Here is a 26,174-nt window from a genome sequence, read left to right as displayed (position 1 = left end):
TCAAAAATTAAAAATGGAATTACCATATGATCTGGCAATTCCACTACTGGGTATTTGCCCAAAGAAAACAAAAGTACTAATTAAAAAGATACGTGCACCCCTATATTCATTGCAGCATTATTTACAATAGCCAAGATACGGAAGCAATCCAAATGTCCATCAGTAGATCAATGGATAAGGAAGATATGGTGTATATACCCAATGAAATATGACTCATCCATAAAAAGAATAAAATCTTGCCATTTGCAACAGTATGGATGACCCTAGAGGATATAATACTAAGTGAAATAAGTCAGAGAAGGACAAATACCATATAATTTCACTTATATGTGGAATTTAAGAAACGAAATACAACTCTTACAAAAGAGGTAAGTGAAAAAACAGACTCCTACATACAGAGAACAAATGGTGGTTGACAAAGGGGAGGTCCTTGGGGAGATGGATGAACAGATGAAGAGATTAAGAGTGTACTTACGATGAGCATGGAGTAACAGAGAGAATTGATGAATCATTGTATTGTATACCTGAAACTAACATAATATTGAATATTAATTATACCTCAATAAAAATAAAAAGTATACAATTTTAAGTACTTATAACGTGGCACAAATTAGGAATCAATTTTTGTATTTTATAGATAAAGCAAGTCTCAGTATCTCTTTATAGATAAAGAGTCTTAGAGAGATAAAGAAACTTCTCAAAGATGGCACAGCTAGGAAACAGAAGCTCTGGGATTCAAAACTAGGTTTGTTTTATTTCAGAGACTTTGCTCTTTCTGATACACCTGCTGATGTTCAGAGACTATGCCGAGTGGTCTACTAAATTTATTCTTCCATGTATGCAGTGAAAGTCAGTAGGTGGTTTTGTCTCCTTAGTGAATATCAAATATTTTGCTGCCAATTTCACAGCCTGTAGAGAATCCTACATTCTCTTCTTTGCTAGAACCCAGAATCTCTTTAGCTGATTAAATTATTTCCATTGATGTGGATTTCAATTCAATCTAATAGCAACAAGGCACTGTCTTGACAAAGGATGTGCTGTTGTTAGGGTTTTTTTCTGAGAGGCAATTCTTTCATAACTTTTCAGTCAGATGAAGCTGAGAATAGCATTATTAACATCTGTCCGGTCTAGGGCAAAGAGAAATTCTAATGGTTTTCCATCTAGTGGAATTTTTCATGAGATTTACAAAATGATTTTTTTATTTTTTAAAATTTATTTTATTTTTTTTAAAAGATTTTATTTATTTATTTGACAGACAGAGATCACAAGTAGGCAGAGAGGCAGGCAGAGAGAGAGAGAAGAGGAAGCAGGCTCCCTGCTGAGCAGAGAGCCTGATGCGGGGCTTGATCCCAGAACCCTGAGATCATGACCTGAGCTGAAGGCAGAAGCTTCAGAGCCACTGCCAGGCACCCCCAAAATGATTTTTTTAAAAAAAGAATCAGTTCAGTATTAGGAGAACAAATCAGTGTTACAAAGAACAAAGATGAATGACATAGATAGCTAGGAGGAAGAGACAGGGCTATAACCTAATAATAAAGGTACCAGGAGAGAAAAATGAGTGCAATATTGTAGAGGAACCAAGGGGAGGAATGATCTGGTTCTTATATGGGAATCCAGGAACTTCTTCAAAGAACTGAAAATCATTTAACTGAGTACTGATTAGCTATGTGCTTTCAAATGATAAAGGAGAGGAATGGGCTGTGAAGGGAAGTTAAAGCTCATATGGCAAAGTAAAGTGTCAGGCAACTTGGCGATAGATCAATAGAAATAATCCAAGAGGAACATAGAACAGAAAATAAGCAAAATTGATATAGGTAGACCTATATCCAAACATATCAGCAATTACCTCAAAAGTTAATGAACTAAACCTGCTTTGCCTAATATGACAGCCACTACCATATGTAGCTATTTAAATTTAAATTAATTAAAATAAAATATAATTACAAATTCAGTTTCTCAGTTACACTGGCCACATTTCAAGTGCTTGATAGCTACATGTGAATAGTGGCTTTCATACTGGATGGTGCAGATGCGGGATATTTCTTTCATTGCAGAAAGTTCTACTAGACAATTGTGGACACAGGAAAGGTCAAATGGATTTTAAAAAAAGAAGCCAGATGCAATTATATGTTGTCTGCAAGGGATACATTTTAAATATAAGGATATAGAAAGATATACCATACAAATGTCATGCAAAACAGACTTCAAGACAAAGAGTATTATTAGAGATAAAAAGGAATATTTCATTTATTCTTCCTCAGCTTGACTTATTTCGCTAAGCATGATATGCTCTAGTTCCATCCATGCTGTCGCAAATGGCAAGATTTCATTTCTTTTGATGGCTGCATAGTATTCCATTGTGTATATATACCACATCTTCTTGATCCATTCATCTGTTGATGGACATCTAGGTTCTTTCCATAGTTTGGCTATTGTGGACATTGCTGCTATAAACCATAAGTGACTCTTAATCTCACAAAAGAAACTGAGGGTTGCTGGGGGGAGGGGGGTTGGGGAGAAGGGGGTGGGATTATGGACATTGGGGAGTGTATGTGCTTTGGTGAGTGCTGTGAAGTGTGTAAACCTGGTGATTCACAGACCTGTACCCCTGGGGATAAAAATATATGTTTATAAAAAATAAAAAATATAAAAAAAATAAATAAAATAAATAAAAAAATTAAAAATTAAAACAAAAAGGAATATTTCATAATTAGAAAAGAATCACTTCAATAGGAAACCCTAGCAATTATAGATATTTATACCCCTGTGTAGTTTTTTCCCTGACCCTGACTAATTTTCCGATGTTCTGACACCAAGTCAGTGTCCTACAATTTAGTTCAACTGAATTCTGATACTACCTGGACAGAGTTAAGGGCTGAATCCCACAGTCCTGTAGTCACTTCAGATACCTGTCACAAATGGGGTCCCCAGGAGATCTACACGCCTGCCATACTGACTACAGGTATGGGGTTTGTACAAACTTCACTCAGATTCAATAAAATGAATCATGGTACTCAAGAAAGCACTTCACAATTATGGTTTATGACACAGGCTACCATTCAGGAAAGACAAGTAGAAGCAATGTCTAGGACAAGATATAGGTGGAAGTTGTCCAAAGCTTCCATGCCCTCTCTGGGCATGCCACCCTCCCAGCACCTCGATATGTTCACCAACCTGGATGTTCCCCAAACCCAGTTTTTTTTTAAAGAGATTTTTAATGAAAATTTTATTTTGGGGGTTCCTGGATAGCTCAGGCAGTTAAGCTTCTGCCTCTGGTTCAGGTCATGATTTCAGGGTCCTGGGATCGAGCCCCACATTGGGCTCCCTTCTCAGTGGGGAACCTGCTTCTCCCTCTCCCTCTCCCTCATGCTCTCCCTCTCACTCTCTCTCTCTCTTTCAAATGAATAAATAAAATATTTATAAAATTCATTATGTAAGCACAGTTGATTAGATTATTAGCCATTGGTGATTGATCTGTTCTCTAGCTCCTCTCTCTGTCTAATCACTTCTTTGCTTTTCTGGTGGTCAGCCCCAATTCTGAAGCTATCTAGGTCCCTCCCACATGTCTCTCATAAGCATACGAAAGATGGTGAATTCCAGATGTTTTAGGAGTTCTGTGCAGGAACCAGAGTTAAAGATCAAATATTCCTATTCTACTATACCACCATGACTCATCATAAGACCTCCAAACACGTGAAGAAAAATCAATAGAATTAAAGGGAGAAACAGACAATTCCACAATCATATCTGGAGATTTCAGTACTTCTCTCTCACTAATTGAGAAACAACTAGACAAAGGAGTCAGTAAAGACATAGATGATGTGAACACCACCACCAACCATCAGAACATAACTGATATTTATAGAATGCTACACCCAACAGCTACCAACTATGTATTCTTTAAAAATGTATTTGATAATATTGGTAGGCTATAAAACAAGCCTTGATAAATCTGAAAGGATTAAAACTGTATGAAGTATCTTTTCATAACCCACAACAATTAAACAGGAAATTGAAAACCTCAAATTTTGGAATTAAACAACTTTTAAATAAGTTGCAGACCAGAGAAGTAATAAGATAAATTAGAAAATATTTTAAACTGATAACAAAATGACAACAGATCACAATTTGTGGGATGCAGGAAAAACAGCTTTTAGAAATTTAATCTTTAGATATTTATTTTAGGAAAGAAGGTCCAAAAATCAATGTTCTACGGTTCCATCTTAAGAAGGTTGAAAATGAAATGTAAAGAAGGTGAAAATAAATAGAGGGAAAGAAATTATAATAGAAATCAGTGAAATTAAAGAAAAACAACAGAGAAATTTAACAAAGCCAAGGCTCAGAGGGGATGAAGTTAAGTGGCCTGGAGATGCCAATATGAGGATGACTGAGCTGAGGGGTAGGTCATGTGGTCATGTGAAGGGTTTTATCGCCGCTGTTATTTTACTGTAGTGTTTTGAGACACGTATTATTTTTTTAACAGCATTTTGAAATTTAAAATTTGTGTATAATCTTATCTTGCTCAAAATAAAGTAAATGCCTGCCACTTTTCTATGCCTCCAATTTTCTCTTTTTGCCGTTTAGCACTGTTGGCAAGAACTTCTTCCTGATTTCTCACTGCCATTATCTTTGCTGGTTCACATCAGTATATAGATGCATGTAGATTCCATTCAAGATGTAGTGCATGGGGTACCTGGGTGGCTCAGTCCATTAAGTATCTGGGTCTGACTTCAGCTTAGAGCATGATCTTAGGGTCCTGGGATCATGCTCTGCATTCAGCCAGGATTCTTCTTCTCCCTTTCCCTCTCTCTCTGCCCCCTCCCACTGCTCCTACACACACACTTGCTCTCTTGCAAATAAATAAAATCTTTTTAAAAAAAAAAAAGATATAGTGCCAGCAGAGCTGGATTTTGTCTTAGTATAGCGTCTGCAGGAAAGTATTGTCTGGAAGAGAGGGGCTACATGTTCTTGCTTCCATTTAATATGCTGTTGAAATGTGCAAATGCTGTGTACTTTTGTAAGAATATAAGTTACAATTTGGATTATGGAAAATGACGATTTGACTACTGAATATTTAGTGTTAGTTTCTGTTGGAATTTGGATACTTTAGTTTCTTAAGTGATGGTCATAAGACTCAGTAAAAGTTTGTATAGGTTGGGGCACTTGGTTGGCTCGGGTTAAGCATCTGGCTCTTGATTTCTGCTCAAGAATAGGAATACTTGATCTTGAGATCAAGCCCTGTGTTGGCCTCTCTGCTGGATGTGGAGCCTGCTTAAGATTCTCTGTCCCTCTCCCTTGAAACCCCTCCCCCCACCCCTTACTCCTGGTAGCTTACGCACCTCTTTCAAAAAAAGCTTTGAGGGGTGCCTGGGTGGCTCAGTGGGTTAAAGCCTCTACTTTCGGGGCGCCTGGGTGGCTCAGTGGGTTAAAGCCTCTGCCTTCGGCTCAGGTCAGGATCCCAGAGTGCTGGGATCGAGCCCCACATCAGACTCTCTGCTCAGCAGGGAGCCTGTTTCCACCTCTCTCTCTGCCTACCTCTGCCTACTTGTGATCTCTCTCTCTCTCTCTGTCAAATAAATAAATAAATAAATAAGCCTCTCTTTCGGCTCAGGTCATGATCCCAGGGTACTGGGATCAAGCCCCGTATCGGGCTCTCTGCTCAGCGGGGAGCCTGCTTCCTCCTCTCTCTCTGCCTGCCTCTCTGCCTACTTGTGATCTGTCTGTCAAATAAATAAATCTTTAAAAAAAAGCTTTGAATAGCTTATGCATAAGCAATTGCCTTTAATTATGTTATTTGACCATAAGATACTTTTGCTTCATTGTGTCTTTTCTTCCTCCCTCCCTCCCTCCTCTCTTTCTCTCTCACTCCTTTCTTTCTTTCTTTTTTTCTTTTTCTTTACAAGTCAAGTAAGAAACAAACACTCCTCCCCCAAAGTATTTAAAGGAGATTTGTGACCTCTGCTGAAAAGTAGAAAATATAGAACTTTGTTACCTAAAAATTTGTGATATATATGGATTTAGCTATGCCGTAGGACTAATACTATCCTCTGAAGCTAACTACAGTCAATAAAAAAGCCTCATCTAAGATGATTTTTTGTTCAGTCCACAAATACCAGCATTATCTAAGGGCTCCGCTTTGTAGAGGTACATGGAGAGGGTCGAAAGAGTACATCTTTGAGTCAGACAGATGTGGTTTCAAATACTAGCTGTGCCACCTAGTATTTCTCTAATCTTGATTGTGTCCCTTGAGGGTTTTGAATGTCAATATTTTTAGTGCCTACTTCACAAGGTTACAGTGTGCTTTAGAAGAAATAATGCATGTAAAGTGCTGGCACATAGAGGTTCTCTGTGTTCTTCCTTCCTTGACCTGTAATACAATAAACTTGAGTGACAGGTAGTGCTTGCATTTTCAGAGAGCCAGTGTGACAGCCTGGAGGGAGAAGGCTATTCAAGCACAGAACAAGCCTTAACTCTCCTTTGCCATTCATTGGCCATCTGACTTGAGGCTGGTTACTTATTCTTTGAGTTTCTGTTTCCCCTTGTATGAGAAGATTTCCCTTGTATGAGAAAAGAAAAAGAAGATTGTATCTGTAGACATGTGATGGCTAAATGAGTTATATAAACATTTAGCACAGTGCCTGGCATAAGTAATGATCGATTAAGAGTAGCTTCAAAAAAAAGGAAAAAAAAGAGGAGCTTCAGTTCTATCATTTTTGTGCTATTATGTTTGTTTTTTTTTTATTAAGGTTTTCTTTCAAGGCACCTTCGAGTTTCACTGTGTCTTAATGATCAAAACCCTTAGGGGGTGCCTGGCTGGCTCAGTCCATAGAGTATGTGATGCCTGATCACGGGGACATGAGTTCAAGCCCCATGTTGAGTGTAGAGCCTACTTAAAAAAAAAGAAAAAGAAAAAGAAAAAAGCTCTCAGGGTTACAATCAGCAATATTAGAACTCAGATCAATTTCTCATTCAAATACTGGATATTTAATTTTATCTCTGTCTCTGTTTATGAGGGCTAGAAAAGCCAGTCTCACTGTTCCATAGCTGCAGAGCAAAAAGATGCCCTTGAGCTCATTGGAGGTTATTTTTCATAGCTCTAAGAACCTAATCGTTATGATTGATGACTGTTGTTTTAAGATTTAAAAAAAAGTCCCATCTGAAGAATTCATATCTCAGATTATTGATTTTTGTTGGACTTGCCTACTTTTCAGTGCAACAGAGTATATGATCAGGGAGGTAAAGAGCAATATTTATTTGATTAAAATTTCTTCAGCTTGATTTTCTTGTTGCTAGTGGCAACCAACAAAAGAATAGATCTAAAATGATAGGTAACAACCACAATGATTACAGTCTGTATTTTTATCGTTACCCAGTTGTGATTTTAAAGTATATTTTCTAGTGCTTGTAGTCATAAAAATGATTACTATATATGCCACCTTAGATATATTGACAAACCACCTACCCAAACAACCCTATTTCACTAATGAACCTCTTGCCAGGGCTTAGAGAGTCAGACTCAGGCCACATGTGTCATTGCTACAGTAATGGCTGTAAGGAAGATGATACTATTTATATTACAGAAATTATTTTCCAAAGTACATTTCCATTAACTGGTATGTTTTGGATCAGCATAACATTACGTGCTGCTGCAGCATTTACACAATTTGTATCATTTTGAAAATAGTATCACTTCTTAAAAACAAAACAAAACAATTGCATGTTATCTATTTAGAATTTGGTGATCCTGATATAAAATATACTGAAGTCTCCAAAGGCAACCGAAAATATACCCTTGGGAGATCTGTTCATAATCCAGTGAAATTCTATTATACTCCTTTCCAAGGACAAAAGATCTTTGTAAGCAGGAAAATAATATTAATTTTATAAAAGCATGACACACCTTTGGGATATTTGTTGGATCTTCCAAAATTGAACCTCACATACAGGAAGAAAACACTAGAGCCATTCATGACATAACATATTTCACTCTTCCTCCAATCATCTTGTTCAAGCATGTGATTTGATCTCTGCTTATTATGATCCTATCTGTCTGATTCTTGAAGTGTCATGTTCACTTGAACAGGACTTCCAGAGGAGCGGCCATTATCAAACTTATAATAAGACTTCTGCTGGATGAGAAGCCTTTTTGTTGAAAATCTTGTATACTAAGTTGTATTTCTTGAGACCACGGAAAGGTCCCCCATCCCCTGCATGGTAATAGGCAGGACCCCTGAGGAGGAACACTTTAGCCTGCTAACAGTTACAGCACAGTAGGGGATAAAGTTGGGGAGCAGAGCATTTTCTAATCAGCTGGGAATTAATGGAGCCCTCACTTCTGATGAGGGGTGACCCTTGGCAGGAAGACACGTCGCAGAAAGTACAATGTAGGGAGAGCCTCTCTGAGCTGAGCAAGTCAAGAGGGCAAGGGAGGAAGCCAAGAAGTGGTGTGAAAGGATTGGAAACATTTGGTCTACTTCAAAAAATTTCCTAACCCTGGCACTCAAGATCATTTCTACAAAAAAAAAAAAAAAAAAAAAAGTACTCTTAAAGAAAGTTTGATCTAGCCAAAGTCACAAGATACAAGTGACAGTTCCTCATTTGCCTTTCTCTAAATCTGTACAGTGATGCAACACTGCTTATCTTCTTGCCCAAATTTGCTGCATGCAATGAAGATCTTACCTTCCTGGCTCTGAGCTGGAGCTGGCTCTGAGTGAGTGTTGCCAGGGCGAATGTTGGAGTAATAAAGACGTGATGAGTAAGCCATCAATTTTAACTCTGCTTCCATTCTCCATGCTCACTCAAACTGGAATGGATTGGAGCCCTCCTTGTTTCTAGGGCTCACCAGGGGGAAACCATTTATTGAATTAGAAAACAGCTTTGTCTCTGGGAAGAACAATTTGGCTTCAGTCCTGATTATCAGGGCTTCCTCCTCTCACTAAGTATGTGCACTTCTGGAGCACTCCCTGTGGCACTGGTGGTGTCCTGTGCACACACCCAAGTCCTACTCCATGGAAGGCACATTAGAATATGCTCTCTGGCTTGGTTATTCCCATCTGTGATGTTCAATCCCATTCAGTCACATTTGTATTCATTAATTTGAAGCTCCTTCTATTTTCTTTTTGTGCTTGGGAGACCCCACACTCACTGTTTTGCCTGAATTTTCTCAACTTGTCCGCTTCTGACATTTCTCCTCTCAGTAGTTCATTTCTACAAAATCCCCCCAATTTTGAATTTTTGAGAAACCCTAGTGTTTTTGTGAACTTGCTGTATTAGAATCCCTTTTCCTTCCCCCCTCCTTCCCTTTGTTCCTTCTCCCTCCCTCCTTCCCACATTATCTTCCTGTAGGGATAAATCGTGCAGTAACTCTTTCAATGTGAAAACTGCAATATTTGGATCAGAGTTCTTGTTGGTGCTATAACCACAAATTTAGTGACTTAAAACAATATAATTTTATTATCTACATTTCTGGAGGTCAGAAGGCTGGAATGGTCCAGGAGAGGGCTATTCCTTGCCATTTCTGCCTTCTACAGTATGCCTGCATTCCTTCTGTGGGGGCCTCTTCCCTGGTCAAAGAGAGCAGCGGCCAATCAAGTCTTGCACGCTCATGACTCTGGCTTCACTTCCCTCCTCATAGCTCCTTCTCTGACTCTTACACTCTTGACTCCCTCTTTTCACTTATAAAAACCCTTATTACAAGGGTCCTTTACATTGGGCTCACCCTGATAATCCAGGATAATCTCCCCATCTCAAGGTCCTTGATTTAATAACATCTTCAGAATCCCTTTTGCCATGTAAAACAATGTATTCATAGATCCCAGGGATTAAGATGTGAATATATTGGGAGGAGGATGGGGAGAAGGTTATTATTCTACTTATTATAGACCTAATGGGCTCTTAAAAATAAGGTTATTTATATAAAGCATCATGTCATCTGCAAAGAGAGTTTGCCTTCTTCATTGCCAATTTGCATACCTTTTATTTCTTTTTGTTGTCTGATTGCTGTTGCTAGGACTTCTAGTACTACGTTGAACAAGAGCGGTGAGAGTAGGCATCCTTGTCGTGTTCCTGATCTCAAAGGGAAGGCTGTTGGCTTTTCCCCATTGAGGATGATATTCGCTGTGAGTTTATCATAGATAGGTTTTATGAAGTTGAGGATATCCCCCCATCTCTGTACTTTGAAGTATTTTAATCAGGAATGGATGCTGTATCTTGTCAAATGCGTTTTCTGCATCAATTGAGAGGACCATGTGCTTTTTCTCTCTTCTTTTATTGATTTGTTCTATCACATTGGTTGATTTGCAAATGTTGAACAACACTTGCATCCCATGGATAAATCCCACCTGGTCATGGTGAATAATCTTTTTAATGTACTCTTGGATTCTATTAGCTAGGATCTTTTTGAGAATCTTAGCATCCATATTCATCAGAGATATTGGTCTGAAATTCTCCTTTTTGGTGGGGTCTTTGCCTGGATTGGGGATCAAGGTAATGCTGGCTTTGTTAAAAAAAAAAAGTCTGGAAGTTTTCCTTCTGTTTCTATTTTTTGAAACAGCTTCAGGAGAATAGGTATTATTTCTTCTGTGAATGTTTGGTAGAATTCTCCAGGGAATTCATCAGGTCCTGGGCTCTTGTTTTTTGGGAGTTTTTTGATCACTGCTTCAATCTCGTTACTAGATATTGGTCTATTCAGGTTGTCAATTTCTTCCTGATTCAGTTTTGGAAGTTTATTGGTTTCCAGGAATGCATCCATTTTATCTACATTGCTTAATTTATTGGCATATAACTATTGATAATAATTTCTGATGACTGTTTCTATCTTCTTGGTGTCACTTGTGATTTCTCCCTTCTCATTCATAATTTTACTAATTTGGGTCCTCTCTCTTTTCTTTTGGATTAGTTTGGCCAATGGTTTATTGATCTTATTGATTCTTTCAAAAAACCAGCTTCTAGTTTCGTTGATGTGTTCTACTATGTCTCTAGAGTCTGTCTCATTGATCTCTGCTCTAATCTTGATTATTTCCATTTTTGTGTGTGGGGTTGGCTTAAACACCCCCAAACTACTAGAACTCATACAGGAATTCTATAATGTGGCAGCATACAAAATCAATATACAGAAATCATTGTTTTCTTATACACTAACAATGAAAATATAGAAAGGGAAACTAGAGAATCCATTCCATTTACTATAGCACCAAGAACCATAAGACACCTGGGAATAAACCTGACCAAAGAGGTCAAGGATCTGTATTCAAGGAACTACAAAACACTTATGAAAGAAATTGAAGAAGACAAAAAAGATGGAAGACCATTCCAGGCTCATGGATCAGAATAACAAACATTGTTAAAATGTCTATACTGCCTAAAGCAATCTATATTTTCAGTGCCATCCCAATCAAAATTCCACCGGTATTTTTCAAAGAGCTAAAATAATGCTAAAATTTGTATGGAACCAGAAGAGACTCTGAATTACTAAGGAAATGTTGAAAAAGAAAAACAAAATTGGAGGCATCACACTGGCTGATTTCAAGCTTTACTACAAAGCTGTGATCACCAAGACAGCATGGTACTGGCACAAAAATGGACACATAGAAGAGTGGAACAGAATAGAGTGCCCAAATAAGGATCGTCAACTCTATGGTCAAATAATCTTCAACAAAGCAGGAAAAAATATACAGTGGAAAAAAGATAGTCTCTTCAATAAATGATGCTGGGAAAATTGGACATCTATGTGTAGAAGAATGAAACTTGACCATTCCCTTTTCACCATACACAAAGATAAACTCTAAATGGATAAAAGACCTCAACGTGAGGCAGGAATCTATCAAAATCCTAGAGGAGAGCATAGGCAGTAACCTCTTTGACATCAGCCACAGCAACTTCTTTTAAGATATGTCTCCAAAGACAAAGAAAACAAAAGTGAAAAAGAACTTTTGGGACTTCATCAAGATCAAAAACTTTTGCATAGCAAAGGAAGCAGTCAACAAAACGAAGAGGCAACCCATGGAATGGGAAAAGATATTCGCAAATGACACTACAGACAAAGGGCTGATATTCAAGATCTATAAAGAACTCCTCAAACTCAACACACACAAAACAGATAATCACATCAAAAAATGGGCAGAAGACATGAACAGACACTTCTCCTATGAAGACATACAAATAGCTAACAGACACATGAAAAAATATTCATTATCATTAGCCATCAGGGAGATTCAAATCAAAACCACATTGAGATACCACCTTACACCAGTTAGATTGGCCAAAATTAACAAGACAGTAAACATGTATGTATGTTGGAGAGGATGTGGAGAAAGGGGAACCCTCTTACACTGTTGGTGGGAATGCAAGTTGGTGCAGCCACTTTGGAAAACAGTGTGGAGATTCCTTAAGAAATTAAAAATGGAGCTACCCTCTGACCCTGCAGTTGCACTGCTAGGTATTTACCCCAAAGATACAGATGTAGTGAAAAGAAGGGCCATTTGTACTTCAATGTTTATAGCAGCAATGGCCCCAGTCACCAAACAGTGGAAAGAACGCAGATGACCTTCAACAGATGAATAGACAAAGAAGATACAATGCATATATACAATGGAGTGTTATATCTCCATCAGAAAGGATGAATACCCAGCTTTTGTATCAACATGGATGGGACTGGAGGAGATTATGCTGAGTGAAATAAGTCAAGCAAAGAGAGTCAATTATCATATGGTTTCACTTATTTGTGGAACACAAGGAATAACATGGAGGACATTGGGAGATGGAGTGGAGAAGTGAGTTGGGGAAAACTGGAGGGGGAGACAAACCATGAAAGACTGTGGACTCTTGAGAAACAAACTGAGGGGTTTGGAGGGGAGGAGGTAGGGTGTTAGGTGAGCCTGGTGGTGGGTATTATGGAGGGCATGTATTGCATAGAGCACAGGGTATGGTACATAAACAATGAATTTTGGAACACTGAAAAGAATAAAGTGAAAAAAAAAAGGTTATTTATTGTTTTCTGGTTGAAATGTTAGCTGCATCTAACCTAGATTCCAAATCTCCAAATCTTGGCCCAAATGCTTGCTCATCTTCTCTGCCTTAAGTCCAGTAGAACAGTAGCAGATGTAATACTTTCATGAGTATATTCCATTATAGACCAGAGCGAATTCTTTATGTGTGCAGGTAATACACATTTCAGTGAGCTGAAAATGAGCTTGACTCTGCAAAATGTCATGTTATATTTTGGTACTTTTACAACTAGTTTCAAACACTCGATCATTTTAGTAATGGCACATTGGTACTATTTTGTGTGCCATAATATTTCCCAACTTTTGTCCTCATTTTTTTGTACTCCATTTTCTTCTTTTTCCAAGAAAATTAGATGAAAACTCTGTAATATTTTCTTGGAAATACAAAGGTATAGCCTGTAGTGACTGCGATGATGTAATTACCATTATTCTGTTGAAGTGAATTTTAGACCAGGATGATTTATAAGATATAGTAAAACATCAATAAACATCAATTAGTCTGGCAGTCCCTGTGTGTTCATGGGAATAAAATGTCACTCCTGTCCTTGAGGAATTCATAGTTTACTAGGAGAAAGAGATCATGTACAGAATAGAGAATTAACAAACTGTAGTAGCAAGACTCATACTAGAAAATTAAATAAGGTGATACAAATTTTGTTAGTGGAGGACACTCAGACCTTAAACATGCAAGCAAAGGTATTTCCTTGGAAACTGAAGGTAAATGTCACTTTCTGAAATTTGTATTTGAAACAAAGGAGGTTAGCGATTATAATACATGTTGAAATAAAATTTCTAATTTGAAATATTTTTATATTTGTTTTACACATTTCTTTTTGATATCATATTAAAAGATTTGACTATATTAATGAATAGGAAACAATGTACAGAACATTAAAATGGGTATTTCAGGGATTAGAAAAGAAAAGCAATTAAAATATGTATATTGATTGTTTGGATTTTTTTCCTAAAATTCCATTGAATGTCTATCCCCCAAAGGAATATGGAGAACATAGGCTTGTGGAGGAAGAGTAAGAAAACGATAGTTCTGGCTCCTGATGAATGGGGATGACAGGCAGATCTATAACATTAATTTAATACAAAAAAAATGTAAATGATTAAATCTTAGAGACACATACACAATTACCTATGGTAGTGTGGAGATAATTACATTAAGAATTAGTTGTCGGGGGACACCTCGATGGCTTAGTCATTAAGCATCTGCCTTCAGTTCAGGTCATGATCCTGGGGCCCTGGGATCAAGCCCTGCATCGGGTTCCTTGCTCAGGGGGAAGCCTGCTTCTCCCTCTCCCACTCCCCTTGCTTGTATTCCTTCTCTCACTGTCTCTCTCTCTCTCTAATCCAAATAAATAAATAAAAGCTTTAAAAAAGGGCGCATGGGTGGCTCAGTGGGTTAAGCCACTGCCTTCGGCTCAGGTCATGATCTCAGGGTCCTGGGATCGAGTCCCGCATCGGGCTCTCTGCTCAGCAGGGAGCCTGCTTCCCTCTCTCTCTCTCTCTCTCTCTGCCTACTTGTGATCTCTGTCTGTCAAATAAATAAATAAAATCTTAAAAAAAAAAAAAGCTTAAAACAAAAACCTAGTTGTTAGGAAAGATGAAAGATTAAGAGACAAAGAGTTATTCTTGAGTGATTGCCAAAATGCCCATTTTAAGAAAAAAATCTTCTTTAAACATATGTGGTACTTATGAACTCCTTTGATGTAGATTTAGTATATTCATTCAGTAAAGGATACAACTATATTTGTGACAGGACCATGTGATTATCTTCTCTTGCTTTTTTGTATCTATCTTGAGTTGACTTAGATTATAGCTTTGGAATAATCTTATTTGATCAATGTAGAGTTGCATTTCCTATCTCAAGGGTTAGAAATTTACTCTGCATGTATGTGGCGGGAATTGGGTTGAGGTCACATTAAATATGGTTATAATGGCTAGGGGCCAGTTGGCTGGCACAAATGAAGATGACTAAGAACCATTATCTTGTGTCATGATATCTGCATCCACCTGCCACCCTTTGTCAAATGATGCTTTATCCCCCTTGGAACTGTGCTTGGTGGCTTGTGGAACAATAAAATTCAATAACAGTAATTCTAATCTTGTTGGTATATGGCTAATCAGCCTTCAAGTCTATATGACACCAAAATAACTAACCCTGTTGCTGCTTTAATTGCTTGAATTTGTTATTTTGGCTACATAAAATCTTCAGAGTGAAAGTCATGTTGAAAATTAGCCGACAATACATGCCGAATAGAACTGTAAGGAAATTTTAGGTGACCTTTCATTTGGAAATAAAGACTGTTGAGATGAACTGAAGGGACCATCGGATACTACTATCCTATGGCTCTGAGGTCTGCTGGAGCCCTGGAGTGACATATAGAAGCAGGGAGAATAATGGACCAGCATCACTAGGTCTTTGACTATTTTAAACATGAACATTTGAATGACATGAACCCAGTAATATCAGATACCATTCCCTAGGGAGAGAGGTGGGCTAAGTCTTTTCAGTTTGGGTAACAGGTAAACTGAGTCAGAGATTCCAAAAGATTTTTAAAGATTTTTTTCAAATTAAAAAAAAAAAATCCCAAAAGATTTTGTATCCTTAAAAACACGCTGTCATTTCCAAGTTAAGAAACAATTTTTGCTTTTAAAAATAGGCTTAGGGCGCCTGGGTGGCTCAGTCATTAAAGCATCCAACTCTTGATTTTGGCTGAGGGCATGATCTCAGCGTCCTGAGATGGAGCCCTGCATGGGGCTCCGGTTCTGCTCAGGATTCTCTCTCTCCCTTTCTCTTTACCCCTCCCCCGGCTTGTGGGTATGCACGTGTTCTCTCTCTCTCACTAAATAAATAAATAAAATCTTTTTTTAAAAAAGGCTTAAATAATAGCCTCAATTGTTTATTAAGTTGATCTCTTTCATTTCAGAAACTGATCTCCAAGGCAAGGTCCTCTATTGGATATTTTTTGTTCCTCAGAGAATTAAAGGCTTGAAGGGCCCTAGAGCCAAGAGCATATGGCTAACACAAAGAGGGACCTGAGACCATTCGAAATTCCCACTTGTGAGACAGTGATTTGGGCCTCAACTGTCAAGATTAGTTGTCTGTTTACTTGAGTATTATTCAGTTTGCTCCTCCTTCTGACTGGGTCCTCTATCTGTATGGCAGACCTAGAACAACTGTGAATCTGACCAGTGATTTATTGTGGCCAGTCCATAAACTTGATGAGCGACAGGAGCGTGGGAATGCTGGGGCCTTTCCCATGTCTGGTGAGCTCTATGTTTTGCTGTAACTGAGTTCTGTGAACTCTGGCCTTATCACATGATCCTTCATAATACAGAGCTACCCTCAGACACCGAACTTTCCTTGGAAGTGATGATAGAGTCAAAATTGTGTGGAGCTTTTATGTGTGTGTGTGTGTGGTGTCAAAAATTTAGTGCACAATACTATCCATTGTTAAGGGAAGACAAGGCATGTTAGAGGCACAAATTGATGTTAATTTAGACATATTGCTTTAAGTGTTGTAAAACATTGATTCAAGCGTTTTGTAGAAATGTTGTTTTTGCTTAAAACACTTGGGGCAATTGACATGCTTCAGCAACCTTTGATTTTACATATCCTTCCTTTATTTTTGAATTTTATTTTATTTTTTATAACTTTTCTATTAAAAAATCAATTAATGTGTAGTGTATTATTAGTTTCAGAGGTAGAGTTCAGTAATTCATCAGTCTTATATAATACCCAGTGCTCATTACATCATTTGCCCTCCTTAATGTCCATCACCCAATGACCCCACCCCCCCCATTCCCCTCCGCTCCAGCAACTCTCATTTGTTTCCCATGATTTAAGAATGTCTCAGGTTTGTCTCCCTCTCTGATTTCATCTTATTTTTTTCCTCCTTTCCCTTATGTTCCTCTGGTTTGTTTCTTACATTCCACATATGAGTGAGATCGTGGGATAAGTGTCCCCCCTTTTACCCAACTCTCCTGGTTGCTTGGCTCTGCATCCTTTCAGCACTTCTGTTCTAGAGTGAACCTGTGGGTGCAGGCCTTGATCTGAGTTTCCATATAAACAGCAATTAGATTGGAGTTTGGGTTTTATAAGATATACAATTTCTCCTTTTAATTTTATTGCATCGGAGAAATAAGGATAATATATACCTTGTGAATCTATGTTAATAATGATCATAAACATATGTAAAGTGCTCAGGAAACTAACTAGAATATATGTTCATCCAGGGAAATGTCTATGGTTTTTCTTTGTTTCCCTTTAGTGTGGATATTCAAGAACTGTTGCCAAATAAGAGGCTGCTCAGATACAAACACAAGAGAACATGCTGAAAAAGCCTTTAAAAATGCAAGCCAGCTGGCTGCTCTAGACAAATGCTTAGGAAGAAAGCCTTCTTCATCTCATTCATAAATGGGGAAATGGGATTGCCAGGCCTAACTGGCTTGTTTATTTATTTTTGGTTTCTTTAAACAATGTATTCGTGAATAACTATGACCACATTAAGAAGAGGGTGCACTAGGAAAGCGAGGGGTGACCTTTCATGAAGTAGTGTTATAACCATCTCTATATATGGAAGAGTCTAGAGATGATTCCATGCAGGAAGCACTCTGGGTGGTGTGGCCTCTGGCAAGCAGGTGATAATCGGCGAGTGTGTGTGTATGTACTAACTTGGCTGGTGTGTATGTGTATGTGTGTGTCTGTCTGTCTCACATGAATATATTCTGTATTATGGCTCTCTCCATATATACAGAGGAGAGCATGAAACAGTGTGGAAGTAGGCAACCATCAGTTTGTTCTTTGTGTTTATAGGACCTGCTTCTGCTCTTTGTTTGTTTGCTTATTCGTGTGTTTTGTTTTTTAGATTCCACATGAGTGAAGTCACAGGGTATTTGTCTTTCTGGTGGGGGGAGGATGGAAGGATGGGCAAAAATGGGTGAAGAGAAGTGGGCCTCCAGTTATGGAATGAATAAGTCATGGGAATAAAAGGCACAGCATAGAGAATATAGTCAATGATATTGTGGTAGCACTGTTACGGGCAGACATGGTGGCTACACTTGCGAGCACAGTGTAACATACAGAGAAGTTAATTACTGTGTTGTACACCTGAACAATTGTGTGTCAACTAGACTCAAAAAACAAGACGAAAAGGAAAAGAAAATAAAGAAAAATGTGAAAATAAATGTTGATTTTTGTCTATCTATCTATCTATCCATCATCAACATTTATTTTCATGCTCTTTACACTCTCCCCTGCATTGCAGGCTAGAAGCTTGAGAACCCTGTTTTCCAGACACCTTTGCTTTTGGTTCTGGCTATAATTTATACTCTGTCAATGAAATCATCTCATGTAAGATCCTGCAGGTAAAATACAGGCTCAATGAAACCATATATGAAAAAAGAATTCCTTTGCAATTACAAATAATAACTTTCCTAATTTATTGGTTTTATAAGTTTGGAATTCTGATTTGAGACCTTTTCCCCTTTAAAGCAAGAAGTAGATGTTCAGCTTTCACTGCAATGATTGAATCCTTTATTTGAAAAAAAAAAAAAAAAGAGGGAATGCATTTTTTTCTTTTTGGCTGACTTTTAATGTGACATTGTTTGAGAGACTGAGCACAAAATTTTTAAACAGATGACAAGGCTGTCACCTTTGAGTGGTACAAATTTAGTAGCAATACTAGAGTTTTTATTATGATTTCTTTAAAGTATGAAACCCCAAAGTTATTCCTCTATGCCTTCATGATGAAATTACATAGAGTGGCAACGTTTAAGACAGTGATTGGGAGAAAGGCAAGTGTGAGGAAGGCAGTATAATTTTCATCTAAGGAAAGAGTGCTAGACTTGTGGAAAGGTGATTGTAGGTATTACTGAGCAGTGTGATGATCCTCCCCTACGAAAGTTCATCTCCAAGAAGCATTCCATCAGGCAAGCTATCAACTAGAACTGGCCTTTGATAAATACACCCACTTTAATAGCAGTCCCTGAGATGAAAAGGTTTGAATGCTTTCAAGGAATCACAAATTCATGGCACTGAATCTCTGCAGCCTGAAAATATGAAATGAAAACTCTAGTGTGCTGCCTTGAAAACCATCAAATTATAGTAGAATCCTACTTTTAGACATTAAAGGAAGACATACATAGGACATAGCATGTTACTAATGATTTTATCTTTCTCTTTATCCCTAAAATGATTTTAGGCAACTGGCTATGATATGAAAATAATGCTTCTTGGCCTGATGTAAAATGAGGAATTGCACAAGGTATCTTCCATTCTACACCCTTTATGAGAAAATCGGGAGAGTCTGGCCTTCAGAATTTCATTACAAGGGACCATAAGGTAAAGTCTTAATAATAAGCCTCCTCATGTGGTGTTTAAGATAGACCTAACTTCATTCTAGAATCTACCCAATATTTGGAATGTTGTGATTCTGAAGCTTACAGGTACAGTGTTGTTGTAAACTTAATTCCCTAGAAAGTTGGGAGACAAGGGTTTATTCTCTGTTCTTGTTACTAACTTGAATTTGGCAAATGCTTGTTACCTTTCAGTGCTGCAAATTTAGTAACAGCAGAAGAATGTCTTATTACAATGCTTATATTACATGAATTCTAAAACTAAGTTTGGTGATTTGAAGGGAAGATAGTTAGGAGGACAGTTTACTTTTCATCTAATGAAACATTTAACTTGCGAAAGGTAATCATAATATTACCAGTGGAGTTTCTTTGCTGACAAAATAGACTTCCTTTTGAAGAAAAGGATGTCAGTTTTATCCTCTTGGGAAATTTTTCGAGCCAATATTTTATGTGTTTAAAAAAAAAGAGTTTAGGCAATATAATTCACAATAGCCAAAGTGTAGAAGTAACTGAAATGTCCATCAACAGATGAATGAAGGAGCAAATGTGAGATATACATGAGTGGACTATTATTCAGCCTTAGAAAGGAAGGAAGTTCTGACCCGTGCTACAACATGAGTAAAACTTGAGGACAGTATGCTAAGTGAAAGAAGCCAATCACAAAAGGACAAATACTGTACGATTTCACTTATACAAAGTAACTGGAATAATCCCATTATAGGAACAGAATGTAGAATGATGCCTGTCAAGGGTTGAAGGAGAGGGACGGGGGAGTTAGTGTTTAATGGGTACAGAGCATCAGTTTGGGAAGATGAAAAAATTCTGGAGATGGATAGTGGTGAAGGTAGGACAACAGTGTGAATATACTGAAATCTATAGCACTGTAAACTTAACAATGGTTAAAATGACAAATTTTATGTTATGTCTGTTTTACCCCAATTAAAAAAATAAACTTAAAAAGAAAGTTTAAAATGACTTCAACGGCCTCATGTTTATCCTTTTTCCTAATTTAAGAAGGAAATAAGTCCTGTGTCTCCAAAATACTGTGTCCTGGCTGCTTTAAGTCTGAATAAAATTATCACCAGCACCTTTTGGCTCTTTTAAGATGTCTCATTTGGTAGGCCATCAGCTTTGAGACAAATCTTTGTGGCTTTGAATTCAGATAAAATAGAGTTACCTCTGAGTTGTATCTTGCATTTGTTTTACAATTATAAACATGGAAGGTAAATAAAGAAAAATAATATTACCATTTTGGAATATTGCCTTTTGGGGGATTACACACATGGCGGTTTATATTAAAGATGTGATATACCCTGTCTTCTTATTGAATGTATTTTAAAATGCACATTTTTGCATCAAGTTAAAGATGCTTATAAAATATTTTCTTATTTGTTAAAGGGAACCCCACTTATTGATAAGCTTCTTGTTTACCTATGAATATTTGACCAAATTCTTCTGTTCTTTTACCTTTTAATGGTGCTTAAAGTAAACAAATAATGCCCTGAAAAGTTGTTTATTTTTCTATCTGTTTTCTGCTATAACTCTCATAAATACCTTTATGTGTCAAAGTTTCATGCCAATAATACTAAAGTGAGAATAATGTTTCCACTTTTTAAAGTAAAGTTACAATGATCTATCAAGTGTTTTAAAATTCAGATTCTCATCCAAAAACATAATATTTATTTTAGAATAGTACCTACTCCTTTCCCCCAGCAGGTGGGTGGTAAAAGATAAGAAGAAAGAGGACATCAAGCATCTATACATATAAGGCACCTTGAATTTTCCTCCTTAATAGTCCTGCTTTTAAATTTTTAAAAAGATTTTGTTTACTTATTTGACATACAGAGATCACAAGTAGGCAGAGAGGCAGGCAGAGAGAGAGAGGAGGAAGCAGGCTCCCTGTTGAGCAGAGAGCCCGATGGGGGGCTCGATCCCAGGACCCTGAGATCATGACCTGAGCCGAAGGCAGAGGCTTTAACCCACTGAGCCACCCAGGCACCCCTAGTCCTGTTTTTAATGATGAGCTTGTTATTACTTATGTTTGGCAGGAAATTTTCATAAATGCTTAGTTCTTCTATGGACAAAATAATTTAGAATAAAATAACCATCACAAGGAATAGCCAGTAACTTATATCATTGTCCTGAATTTAAAGGTGAAAGCATTTATAATCTAAGCACCAAGATACTTGGAAGTTCAAGAAAGTTATTAGCAGAGGAGCCCTTTATAAGTCATGAGTGTCTGCAGGGGCAGGAATGGGTGAGACAGAACTTGTAATGCTAAATACATCTTGGGCAGCAGTGCTCCTGGCTTTGGACAGGATTTGTTATAAGCTTTTCCTCCCAAATCTGTTGCAAAATGTAGTTTCAAGTGCTCCCAGATAGTTATGTCAGTGAGAGTAAATTTCACAGTGGAAAGGCTGTCTGTTTGAGTCCTCTCGGAGTCAGTTATTTCCCCATGAATGGTTCAAATTTATTTTGGGTCAGTCTGAGTAAATGTCGAGGGCTTTTTCACATGGTCAAAGTGAGCTCTTCTGTAGGCACCGCCTATGAAAGTCGGACACCATGGCAAAGTTAGGACAGCTCCTCAGTCCTTTATAGGCAATTCTCAAATCCAAACTCCTCTGAAAACTCAGACTTTGTTTTCACAATTTCATTGATGATATTGTTGGAGCAGACCTGATGTGACTATTCAGAGTTTTAACTCATTCTACTTATTATAAATGTTTGTATATCAAACTGTGGAAATATTAGTGTTTGATTACAAATCCTTCCCTAGAGCCTGTCAGGAGTGTCCCATAATGTGATATGTGCACAAAAATCAGAACATTTCTGAATTCCCAAATACCTCTGGCTGCAAGGGACTCAGAAAAGGGATCTGGGTCTATATACTACCATTCATATTTGCATTACTACTACTAAGTAATGATATTCTTTTCACAAAACAAGTATTTATTGTATGCCCATTATGTCACTCACTGTGCCAGGAGTGGGATATACAATTATGGGGAAAACATACAATTCCTACTGTCTAGTTGGGGAAACAATCACATGTACAGCTATATAATTATAAAATATATCTCTATCTGTATATCTTTATGTCTTATATATTTAAATATATCAGATACAGTGTTATATGTAATATTGTCTACAGTATATTATATACATATTAAATATATGCTATGTATATAATTTTAGAATGATATAGATAGCCATATGTATGTTAGATATATGATATGTATGTTAGATATATGATATAGATAACCATATGTGTTAGATTGTATGAAAGAAAAGAATAGAGTTCAGGAAAAAATGGGGGAGGGTCTAATAAAGGTTAATGAATCAGACAATATTTGAATGGAAACCTGAAGAGTTATTGGAGTAAACGTGAAGGGGATGTAGAGGAAACATGTAGAGGAAACAGGTTGTGCATAGGTATACGTAAATGTGAAAGGCATAAAGAGACTATTTGCTTAGTACATGGCAAGGGTTAAGAGAATAAGATAAGATGCACTTTAGAAGCAGAAGAATCTAGATTATTTTGAATGGACCATGGGAAAGACAAATGTTATCCTATTTGCTGGGGAGTGATATAATCAAATTTAGTTTTTAAGTTATCATTCTAGGATATCATAGGAATTCTGAGAATGAATTGGAGTTGTACAAAATTGAAAGAAAATAAAAAGCATTTCAGATGAGAGATGATGGAGGAAAGATCAAAGTGAAGGAAGTGAAGATGAAGAGAAAGAGATGGAGTCAAAATTTAATTTGGAGGGAAGACAGGCAAGGCTTAGTAATGGATTGGCCACAAAAGTTAAGGGAGAGTCTTGCTGTTTTCTGAGTGAATGGAGGTGTCACTTGCCAAGACAAAGAAGACTGGAAGAGGTGGGTATATTTTGTGGGCTGGGATGAGGGGAGAGAAGAGTTCCATTTTAGACACATGAAGTTTGTGATGTTCAAGTGGACATCCACGTGGACACGTCAAGTAGACATTGGGATACACAGATCTGGAGCTGAGATATAAATTGGGGGGCTGTTAACTTGGGAGTTATAATACAGATGGACTTAAATCATAAGAATGGATGAGGATACTTAAAGAATGAAGACAGAGAAGAAGGTCAGAGGGTAACATTCAGGCTTGTTGGGGAATTTTAACATTTAAAAATCAGGCAGAAGTGGAAAAATCAACAATGTGGAATAAGAAGGAGTGACTAGACCGGTAGGAGAGGAACCTGGTGAGTGTGGTATCAAAAAATCCAGGAGAAAAGGGTTTTAAGAAGCAAGTGCTCAAGAATGTTGAATGCTGCAAAAAAAAGAAAAAAAAAAAAAAGGAGAGAAGGGGTCTGAGTGGCTCCTTGGTTTTGACAACAAAGGGTTAATTGTGGCCTTAGCAAAAGCAGTTTCTATAACTGGATTATGGTAGGTCAATCAGTGATGGGGTGGGGTGGGTTTTTCTCTTGTTTTTGTTTTTTTCCAGAAGCTTAGTTGTGAAGGGGAACAGAGAAACAGAGATAAATAGAGATAGATACAAGGGCAAAGAGATTATTCAAAAGAAAGTCTGAACACAGATGGGGAATAGTGAGGGGATAGAAGATGCTGAGATGCTCAGGAAAGAAGGGATCCAAGGAGTTGAGGCCACTGCTTACTCTGTGTCAGGGTACTAGGGTATTATACGTACATGAACCCACTTTAATCCTTACAACACCACTAGAAATAAGTATCACAGTTGTAACACCTGATTCCATTCCAAATGGCTAGAAAGTCCAGTGAGAATAGCTCCAGGCTTACTCATGTCTACTAGGAATATCTTCGAAGTTCAAAAGAAAGTGCCCATGTTTCTATCTTGCTCCCCTTGGTTGCCTCCAGTCCCTGCCAACTTTGCTCTGAACGGGGGCTCACAGAGTCTTTCTTCTCTTAGTCTATTTCTGTCTCATTCTCATTTCCATGTCATCCTCTGCCCTCTCCCTCAGTCCTGACTTTTTGTCACTGTACTACTTTTACTTATTTTAGTAAGTTCTCTTTGAATTGGGAAGCATCCATAAAGTTCAACAAAGCATCCATAAAGTTCAACAAAAGGTAATATTGATCACTTCCTATAGCACATCTTGCTTGGATTTATTCACATAATTAAATGACTATTGTGTGCTAAATACTATACTATACAGTGGTGAACAAACAGATACGGGGCTTATATTCTAATGTGTTTGTATGTATGGAGGAGTGCAAATGCTTGGTGAGTGAACCAATAAATTATTTTAAAAAGATAATTTCAGGTTATGATGAATTCCATGGATAAAATAATCCAGAGTAATGGGATGGGGAATTGAGTGTTTCCTTTAGATTGGGATGTCAGGAAAGTTCTGAATACCATGCAAAACGACCTCTCTCCACAGGGGATCAAGATGGAAACAAAGAGAACCCACCTTGACCTACTAGGGAGAATTGATAAAAATCAAAGAAGTGAAGGGGAAGTTCCGGAATGTGGTGTAGCAACCTACTCCCATTTCCCAGTCAAAGATGCAGAGGGCAGTTACCTAGTCTGTTCAAGGCTCTTTGACTCAAAAGGGATAACATTATGATTCCAAGCTCTGACTAATTATTTCCTGAATAAAAGCACCTGTTCTAAGCCTACAGTATATCCGAGGAAGCCTTGAACAGACTAACTTACCGGGCTCTGTAAGTGAGGCTATTACCAAAATAAGCATCTTTGGATGAAATGATTTATGTGCAAAGGTACTGTGAATCTTTTGGAGACAGTGGGCAATGTCAAATCAAGACTTTCACTGCCACAGCATGCTATCATTGTGAAATGTCGTTTTTTTTTTTTTTAGACAGGTCTTAAAATTCTGCCAAAGGCCACTTTAGTCTTTCCCTTCTCTTCTAGGAAGGAATGTGCCTAAATTTTCCCAGAAAAATGGGTGTTCCCTTCAGAGAAATAGATTGCTCAACCTTGCTCAGTGACAGCCAACTACAGAAAAATCACAATCATTAAGGCAGGGTTTTTCTTTCTTTTTTATACCCTACCAAAATTATTTAATAGAAATTCAAGACTCCACATGGTGGTCTGAGCTTCACAATTGCAGAAAAGGATCTAGAAGTTGCTGTTGTTTGACTGGTTTGACATTCCTCCAAAATACCTACCAGATACCCGGGGTGTACTGGAAGTTATATAACTACAGAGCATGACTTTGTAAAGTATGGGGGAGGTGCTTCTTCTGATTCGTCTTTTATCTTGCAAACAGTTTAGGGGACTATAATGGATAGTATATAAAGCCAAGAAATAGCCTACCTATTTTAAAAGAGCAAAGGGAATGAAATGATCATTACATGGTTAGAAAATAAGATTTATGAGAAAGGATTAAAGAAGTTGGGAGAATGAATAGAAACCTGAAGATGTCAGAGGTCAGATTGGTGCCTGTTACTATTTCTTCCCCATTCCTGAGCTGGACCTCAGAGTCACCTGAAAATCCTCTGGAGTACCTCAAGGAATCTCTGTAAGCTCTTCTTCCTACCTCTGTTCCTCCTTCTTCTGGTGTCCTCCTCCCTTTCTCTCCCATCTCTTCTTGCCTGGTTTATTTCCTCTACCAACACCTTTAGTTAATTGTCTTACAAAACTATTGTTTCCTGGCTCTCTGCCCTTTTCGTAAGAACCATTTGCTATTCCCATCTAGTGGCTAACTAAAGATGACCCTTCACGTTGGTTTCTGGCACATGGTTTTGCTTACTAAATGCTTTTTGAATCAAATATTTATAACAGTATCTTTGCCACGGCTATCTTATGTGAGTCTGGTCCTTTGTGAATGA

The 26,174-nt window shown here is 37.7% G+C and overlaps 1 protein-coding gene across 1 annotated transcript in view; it reads left to right on the top strand.

Annotated features, from left to right (window-relative positions):
• The window catches only part of SCEL (sciellin), a 323,748-nt gene that overhangs the window by 141,142 nt on the left and 156,432 nt on the right, over window positions 1-26,174 (top strand). Inside the window, exon 4 of the mRNA XM_045070864.1 lies at window positions 19,220-19,359. The gene's annotated coding sequence lies outside the window, so the exon portion shown is untranslated. The remainder of the gene's footprint in view (window positions 1-19,219; window positions 19,360-26,174) is intronic.

Source organism: Mustela putorius, unplaced genomic scaffold (genome assembly GCF_011764305.1).
Source record: "Mustela putorius furo isolate JIRA1106 unplaced genomic scaffold, ASM1176430v1.1 tig00003974_pilon_pilon_pilon, whole genome shotgun sequence".
NCBI lineage: Eukaryota > Metazoa > Chordata > Mammalia > Carnivora > Mustelidae > Mustela > Mustela putorius.
The sequence above is the reverse complement of the archived record's forward strand: the minus strand, read 5'-3'. Positions and strand labels throughout refer to the sequence as shown.